This window comes from Triticum aestivum, chromosome 6B, assembly GCF_018294505.1.
Source record: "Triticum aestivum cultivar Chinese Spring chromosome 6B, IWGSC CS RefSeq v2.1, whole genome shotgun sequence".
Taxonomy (NCBI): Eukaryota; Viridiplantae; Streptophyta; class Magnoliopsida; order Poales; family Poaceae; genus Triticum; species Triticum aestivum.
The window spans coordinates 320,741,060-320,750,049 of NC_057810.1; positions in this window are offsets into that span (position 1 = coordinate 320,741,060).

Consider the following 8,990-nt stretch of genomic DNA (forward strand, 5'->3'; position numbering starts at 1 on the left):
GTCTTATATGACTTTGCTATTTTCTAGCATGTTGTGTGTGTGTGTGTGTGTCATGTGCATCCTAGCTATGCAGCTAGGTCGGGTGTGTGTTCATCGTATTTGTATCCTCTTGGTGCTTCATTTTGAGTTAATAAAATCTACTCTTTATTAACAATACACATTGCACACCTCCCGACTAACACCTACTGTTGGGGATATAACTATTAGGTATGACCCGCCCAGGAGGGGCCGGGTTATACCTATGGCGATCTATCATATGAAGCCCACGAGGATATTAAAGATGGCGGTTTAGTTAAGGGCCCAATGCCCAAAGTCGACTTAAGGCCTGTAGGGGTAAACCGCCATATATGTAAAGACTTGTATTGTAAGGCATGTAAAGATAGTCACCGAGCCGGACACATTATCTATGAGCCGGTCGGGACTCCATGAGTCGTTGGGCGTCAACCTGTGTATATAAAGGGACGACCCGACGACGGTTCAAGACAAGAAACAACAGATCGAAAGCTAGGTCAAGCGGATTCGCTCCCTCGTAATCAAGACATAAGCAATACCACCTCAAACTGGATTAGGCCTTTACCTTCACTACAAGGGGCCGAACCAGTATAAACTCCTGTGTCCTTGCCCCATTTAACCCCTTTAAGCTACCTAGTTGTGATGGCTCCACGACTAAGTCCTTTTGCTAGGACATCTGCCATAACCTTTCCACGACAGTTGGCGCCCATCATGGGGCCAACGCATGGTGGTTTCGAGTTCTTAAAGGGTAGCTTCGAAGGGCTCAAGGGATACGCTGTGGGTCGGATGACCAAGAGTCGTCGCGGCAAGCTCTACATCGACGATGCAGGCTGGGGACCCGAGGCCGGCTCAATTGAGTACGGGTACCGGGTCCCCTTCGGTGGAATCCACGTCTTATTTGGCAAGATCGACAAGCCGGGCCCTGAGTCGAACATCTACACCGACATCATCGAGACGGCTCAACGTGCGAGACCCACCCGAGCTTAGCCCGCCGTGAAGCGTGCCTTCGTGGGATGCATCCATGGAGGCGAAACTTGATGAAGGATCTATGTCTGGCGGTGAGATGACCATCTACTCTGATGGTGAGTCGTCCAAGGGCGAGACTACTTCGTTGTATCAACTACAAGATGGCGGGCTTGGGGGCTATTTCGATGGCGACAGTATTCCGGACCCCTACGAGCCACCAAACAGAGTCGGGATCTTCATGGCTAGTACCCAGCCTGGGCAAAATTCTTCAACCGCAGCGGCGATGACTTCCGGGTCAGCGACGGTGACGGCAGCCGGGGCAGGAGGCCCTGCGCGCCCGTCGGCTCAGGTTTTGATGGCTTTAATGGATAAATTGACGGCTCTGTTAACAGCTGTGGTCAACCCGTTGAATCAAGCTCGGCATGATGCGGAGGTGGCAAAGTTACGTGATGAGGTAGCACTAGCCAAGGAAGACCTGGCGGCAGAGGATGTCAGGATAGTCACGAAACGGGCTGCTTTGGATGCTCGGGCCCAACGGATTCAGTCGGAGGCTTTCCAGCTTATGATGGATCAAAACGCTTCAAATGAAATCATGAGGAGGAGGCACCAGTCCCGTCTACCTCTGGTTTACGAGGCTAGAGACCTCTTCCGCACGCCTGGTGCAGGGCCCAGTACCCCGCAGGAGATAAACTGGGCTGCGGCACCCGGGGTTGGGACGCCGGTTCAATCATGCATGACGGAACCCCCTCGTCTGAATACCGCTCCGCCTCAGCATGTACCGACACCACCGGGTCACTATTCTAATTCTTTGGAGAACATGATTGTTGCGGCGGCACGATTGGCGGCTCTCCCAGTGGACGGCGACTCTCCAACGGCAGTTGAAACACGAAGGGTCAGAGAACTTCTTCAGATAGCATTGGCGGATCAGGAGGCATATTCTTACAGTCGAGATAGGATTCACTCGACCCCTCGCCCAAGCCGGAGTTATAGCAGGCACATGGACTCACCAGCCATTTCAAGCAACGTCCAGCGCCGTGACCAGCCGCGTGGGCATGACCCGGCGCCTGATGGAGCTCTTAACTTGGTTGATCAGGACAGAGTGCGTCAAGAAGCCAAGCAGCCGGCTCAGCGGGCGGCTCACCAGCCCCTTCCGGTTTATCCAACGACTTTGATTGAGGCGGGCATGACCTCTAGATCTACAGGTGTACCCTGTTTGGTGTCAGCTCTGCGTAATGAGCGTTTGCCCAAGGATTTCAAAGGACCTCGAAAGGTGCCTAATTACATAGCCGACTTACCCCCTGAGGCGTGGATTGAAAGTTATGAGATGGCCATGGAGTTATTGGAAGTTAGTGACGCTGCGTGTGCTAAGTACTTCACCGTGACGCTGGATGGAACGGCCCGTACTTGGTTAAAGGGGCTGCCGGCTAATCCCATCGGGTCATGGGCTGAGTTAAAGGCCCGGGTTATCCAAAACTTTAAGGACACATGCAAGCAGCCCATGTCGATTGGGGACTTGGCTACTTGCGCCCAAGAGGAGGGTGAATCAACGACTCATTAGGTGCGCTGGGTCAAAGCTATCATACATTCATCTAATAACATGAATGCCGGCTCTGCGGTCTTAATGTTGGAGAAAAATTGCCGTTTTTTGCCTCTTAAACAGAAGCTGGGGCGGCTCAAGCGTGATTGTAATGATATGGGGCAGCTGATGGCGGCTCTAATCAAATATGCCGACTCTGATAGTACCAAAGACCCTGAGTCTGACGATGAAAAGACAGGGAAGGGAAAGAAGAACGACAACGCCAAGGGTCAGTAGCATAACCCGGCGAATCATGGGGCAACGATAAATGCAAGGCTGATGGTAGCTCGGAGTTTGTGGCTAACTCCAATGCACGGGGCAATAATCAGCGTCGTAAGGGGAGGCCGCCTCCTCGGAACAGTGGACCAGGTCCTACTCTTGAGCAGTTGCTTAACGAGACCTATCCAAAGCATGGCACGCAGGAGAAACCAGCTACTCAGCTTTGGAAGGATTGTTCCATTACGAGGGCTTTCAAAAATTCTGACTCGTTTCACAGCAATTATGGGCCAGGCGACGGCTCAGGCGGTGGCGGTTTTCATGGCCGGGGTTATGGAGGTGGCGGTTCTAATTATAGCTTCCAGGGCCACCAAGGTAATCAGGGTGGTTGTAATCAAGGTAATCAGGGTGGTTATAATCAGCAATCCGGCCAGGGGGGTCAGCAGCAGCAGCAATCTGGATATCAGAGTAACCCGAAGCAGCTGAATAGTGGGCAGTGTCATGTTTTCACCACAAGTTTATGCAAGCGGGACCAGAAGCTCCACAAGCGAGTCGTGGACGCCATTGAGCCGGCAGTTCCTCATTACTTGTGATGGTCTGAGCAGCCCATTATGTGGAGTAGAGCGGATCACCCTCCCCGGGTTGACAATCCGGGTCACTTAGCCTTGGTGGTGGTGCCTCAAGTTGGTGGATACAAATTCACTAAGGTACTCATGGATGGAGGTAGTAGCATCAACATCCTTTATTATGAGACTTTCCGTCGCATGGGGTTAACTGATAAAAATCTCAAGACATCCAACACTGTTTTCCATGAAGTGGTGCCTGGCAAGTTGGCGTACCCGATGGGCAAGATTGAGCTAGAGGTGGCCTTTGGAGATGAGCATGATTCCAGGGCTGAGAAGTTAACCTTTGAAGTGGTCAAAATCAGGAGCCCGTACAACGCTTTGTTTGGACGGCCAGCTTATGCCAAGTTCATGGCACGGCCGTGTTATGTTTATCTATAGCTCAAGATGTCGGGTTATATAGGGACCATCACAGTGCATGGGAGTCGGAAGATAGCCCTGGAATGTGAAGAAGGTGATGCCGCTTATGCTGAGTCCGTCTGTGCGACAGAGGAATTGAAGTTTTACAAGGACAATGTTGACCCAACGGATATGACATCTTTGAAAAAGCCAACTACAGAGCATGATCTGGTGCTGAAGTTTAAGTCGGCTGATGACACCAAGCTAGTTGATTTTGTTCCTGGCGACTCATCCAAGCAGTTCAGTATCAGTGCTAACTTGGATCCAAAATAGGAAAGCGCGCTCATCGAGTCCATCCATGAGAACCGGGACATCTTTGCATGGAAACCTTCTGACATGCCGGGTGTACCGAGGGAACTCGCTGAGGACACTCTCAATATTGATCCAAAATTTAAGTCGGTCAAGAAATTCCTTCGTCGTTTCAACGAAGAGAGGCGTAAGGCCATTGGTGAAGAAGTGGCCCGGCTCTTGGCGGCTGGGTTCATTGTTGAAGTTTTTCATCCAGAGTGGTTGGCTAACCCGGTGCTAGTGCTTAAGAAGAATGGCACTTGGGGCATGTGTGTGGATTACACGGACTTAAACCAGGCTTGTCTGGCTAATCCTTTTGCTCTCCCTCGTATTGATCAAATCATTGATGCTACGGCGGGTTGTGAGCGTTTGAGTTTTGGATACTTACTCTGGTTATCATCATATCAAGATGGCAGTGAAGGACCAGAAGAAGACATATTTCATTACTCCCTTTGGAGATTTCTGCTATGTGTCTATGCCTTTTGGGCTCAAGAGTGCCCAGGTGACTTATCAGCGATGTGTGCAGAATTGTCTTCACAGTCAGATTGGACGCAATGTTCATGCTTATGTGGACGACATTGTGGTGAAATCCAGAGAGAAGGAAACTTTCAAAGATCATTTGAAAGAAACCTTCGATAATCTCCGGGTCTACAAGATGATGCTTAACCCGGCCAAGTGCGTTTTTGGTGTGCCAGCAGGCAAGCTTTTGGGTTTTCTGGTTTCTAACAGAGGCATTGAGGCTAACCCGGAGAAGATCAAGGCCATCACCTCCCTGGCAAAGCCGGCGTGTATCAATGATGTTCAGCGTCTGGCGGGTCATATTGCTGCCTTAAGCCGGTTGGGTGAGAAGGCCATACTGCTATATCAGATGATGAAGAAAATAGATAACTTCGTCTGGAGTGATGCTGCTAATGACGCGTTTGAAGACTTGAAGAGGCAGCTAGCTGAGATGCCAGTCCTTGCTGCTCCCATTAATAAGGAGCCATTATTGTTATATGTGGCTGCTAACACCCGTGCCGTCAATGTAGCCATTGTGGTGGAACGGAAGGAGGCTGGCAAGGAGTATCCTATTTAGTGGCCGGTTTATTATATCAGTGAAGTGCTTATTAAGTCCAAGCAGAGATATCCACATTGGCAGAAGCTCGTTTATGGGGTGTTCATGGCCAGCCGGAAGCTTAAGCAATATTTTCTGGTCATCCCATCACTGTGGTTAGTTCTTCTCCTTTAGGAGATATTATTCAAAACAGAGAAGCCACAGGACGAGTCGCCAAGTGGGCCATTGAACTTGGGCCTCATCGTTTAAAATATATGCCTCGCGCTGCCATTAAATCTCAAGCACTGGTGGATTTCATCAACGACTGGACAGAGCTGCAGATGCCTGAAGAGAAGCCAGATAACACATATTGGACTATTCACTTTGATGGGTCCAGGCAGTTGGAGGGCTCGGAGGCTGGAGTTGTCTTAGCTTCCCCTCGAGGTGACAAGTTTTGTTATGTTCTAAGGTTGATGTTCCCCTGTACTAACAATGCAGCTGAGTATGAAGCCTTGCTCCATGGTCTTCGGATGGCTAAAGAGATGAATTTAAGCCGGGTGAGATGTTTCGGCGACTCAGACTTGGTGGCTCAACAAGTCTCAGGCACATGGGATTCTAAGGATCCACTCATGGCGGCTTATCGCCGCGAAGTTGATGCTATTGCTGGGTACTTCAAGGGTTATCAAGTGGAGCACATTGATCGCAGGAAAAATGAGGCGGTTGATGCTTTAAGACGGTTGGGGTCTCAACATAAGCCAGTGCCACCTAACACTTTTTTGGATATTCTGCATAACCCTTCTGTCAAGTTACCTACAGAGAAGATCTGGCTGTCCTTGACCCGGAGGCACAATTGGTGGCGGCTCTTCATGCTATCCCGGATTGGACAGTACCATATTTGGCTTACATGACCCGGGACGAGTTACCTGAGGATGAAACTTTGGCCAGGCAGATAACCCGACGGTCTAAGTCCATGACAATTGCCAACGGCAAGTTACACCATCGCAGTGTCACTGGGGCGTTTCAGCGTTGTGTCTCTCGTGAGGAAGGTCGTGAGATTCTTCGTGAGATCCATGAGGGAGATTGTGGTCATCATGCCGGCTCAAAATCCCTTGTGGCCAAAGCTTTTCGTCACGGATTTTATTGGCTGACAGCTCATGCTGATGCAGAGGATTTGGTCAGTAAATGTGATGGTTGTCAGAAATTTTCACGGCGAGCTCATGTGCCGACTCAAGAATTGAGGATGATTCCAATTACTTGGCCGTTTGTAGTTTGGGGGCTTGATATGGTTGGGCCTTTCAAAAGGTCCAAAGATAAAAAGACCCACCTCTTGGTGGCGGTTGACAAATTCACAAAGTGGGTTGAAGCAGAGCCGGTCAGTAAGTATGACGCGACAACAGTGGTTCAATTCATTAAAAAGGTGATTTTTCGCTTTGGCTTTCCCTACAGCATCATAACTGATAATGGCACTAATTTGTCCAAGGGTGCTATGAAAGAATTTTGTCAATGTGAGCATATTCGACTTGACGTTTCGTTAGTAGCTCACCCTCAATCCAATGGTCAAGCTGAAAGAGCCAATCAAGAAATTCCGAGAGGCATCAAGCCCCGGCTTATGGTTCCGTTGCAGAGCGCCGGGTTGTTGGGTGGAAGAGTTACCTTCTGTGATATGGAGTATCAATACTACTCCCAACAGGTCTACGGGTTACACGCCTTTCTTCATGGTTTACGGAGCAGAGGCGGTTCTCCCTAGTGACAGCCGTCATGATTCGCCCCGCGTGGCGGCTTACGTTGAAGCTGATAATGAACAAGCACGCCAGGATGCACTTGACCTGTTAGACAAGGAGCGTGACCTTGCGGCGACTCATTCGACGGTTTACCAACAAGACCTGCGTTGTTACCACAGCCGCCGGGTTAAGTCCAGAACCTTTCAAGAAGGTGATTTGGTGCTTCGGCTCATCCAGGATCAAATTGATATGCATAAGTTATCCCCACCTTGGGAAGGACCCTGTCAGCAAGAACTTGAACAACGGGTCATACTACCTTATCGATATTCGAGAGCACAAGGACTCACGTAAGTCGGAAGAGGAGACCCGCCGGCCGTGGAATATCGCTCATCTTCGGCCTTACTACACTTGAGCCACCGGCTCTTATGATGTACATATTTTTTGACGATGTATATATTATGATGATTATAATAAAGCAGGGTCTCTGTTGTTTCATCTTCAACAATCATGTGTCTTCGTCATCATAAGTTCAAAACACCAAATGGGGGCTGGACCGTATTCGAATCATAGCTATTAACCCCTTTTGGCCGGCTTCCTGGTCGTATTCGAACCATAGCCATAAACATTTTGATCATCTGGGGGCTTGGTCATATTCGAATCACAACTATTAACCCCTTTTGGTCCGGCTTATTGATCGTATTCGAATCATAGCCGTTAAACAATTTGATCATTGGGGGCTTGATCGTATTTGAATCATGGCTATTAACCCATTTGGTCTGGCTTCCTGGTTGTATTCAAACCATAGCCATAAACACTTAGATCACTTGGGTGCTGGATCGTATTCGAATCACAGCTATGAACCCCTCTTGGTCCGGCTCATGTTCATATTCGAATCATAGCCGTTAAATACTTTGGTTACCGGGGGGCTTCCTGATCGTATTCGAATCATAGATGTCGGTACCTCTTTGATTGGCGCAATGCCAAAAACTATTTGGGGGCTTCTTGATCGTATTCGGATCATAGCTGATAACCCCTCTTGGTCCGTCTCATGACCGTGTTCGAATCATAGCCGTTAAATACTTTGGTCACTGGGGGGCTTCCTGATCGTATTCGAATCATAGCTGTCGGTACCCCTTTGATCGGTGCAATGCCAAAAACTATTTGGGGGTTTCCTGATCGTATTCGAATCATAGTTGTTAACCCTTATGGTCCGGCCTCCTGCTCGTATTCTAAGCATAGCCTCGCTTTTGACATTTGGTTTGATTTCTTGAAGTTTTTTCTGGTTCTTCTTGATACTATATTGCCTTTTGGTTTAAAGTAATTCCGGCCATGCAGCCTTTACTTTCACAGCTCATATTTGAAGCTTACCCGTGGTTTCTATTACCCGGTTTAATGAGAGGCGATAACTCGCCCTTACATGATGATATCCAGCACTTGGACATATTGGCTTCTGAAGCTTTGGGTCCTCACCCTTACTGCACAAGGTATCATGAACCGGCAGTGAAATTTAATATCACAGGTATGATATTGTTATTATTATATTTCAATTTGGGTTAGCCAGCCTTATCCATAACTGTTTTAAAACATCAGTGGTTATGTGCGAGGTATTATGACCCGCCCAACGGTAAACCGCCAAGGGATCTTGTGATCTATTTTGTGTGCAGGATAATTTGGAATTTTCATCCGCACGAGTCAAACAATATGATAAGTGTAAAGATGATGATTATAAAGCGGTGGCTTAAAAGCGTTGAGCATAACACAAATGTGCACGATGGCACAACAGAGCAAAGTTATTGCTACCCTATTACATGACTCCCGGAGTCCAAATGATTAACTGTTTTTTAGAAGGTCACAAATATGAACCGCCCAGTGGATCAATCTTCTTGATGGCCTGACGCTTCCGGATCATCCCTCTCCGCTTCTTCATCATGTTCTACGTCCTGGAAGGTTGGTGACGACCAGTCAATGCTACTCAAAGCTTCAACTTAGCTTCATCATCAATTAGCTTGGGCGGGTCAACTTCAAGAGCAAAAGTGTGCTTATGGATTGGGGGGGGGTCAGGGCTTTCACTTTGTAAGATGGTGTTGGCATCTTCTGATTTCCCATGTCATAAGCCGGTTGATACTTGGTGAGGTCTGTCTCATTGGCAATCAGAC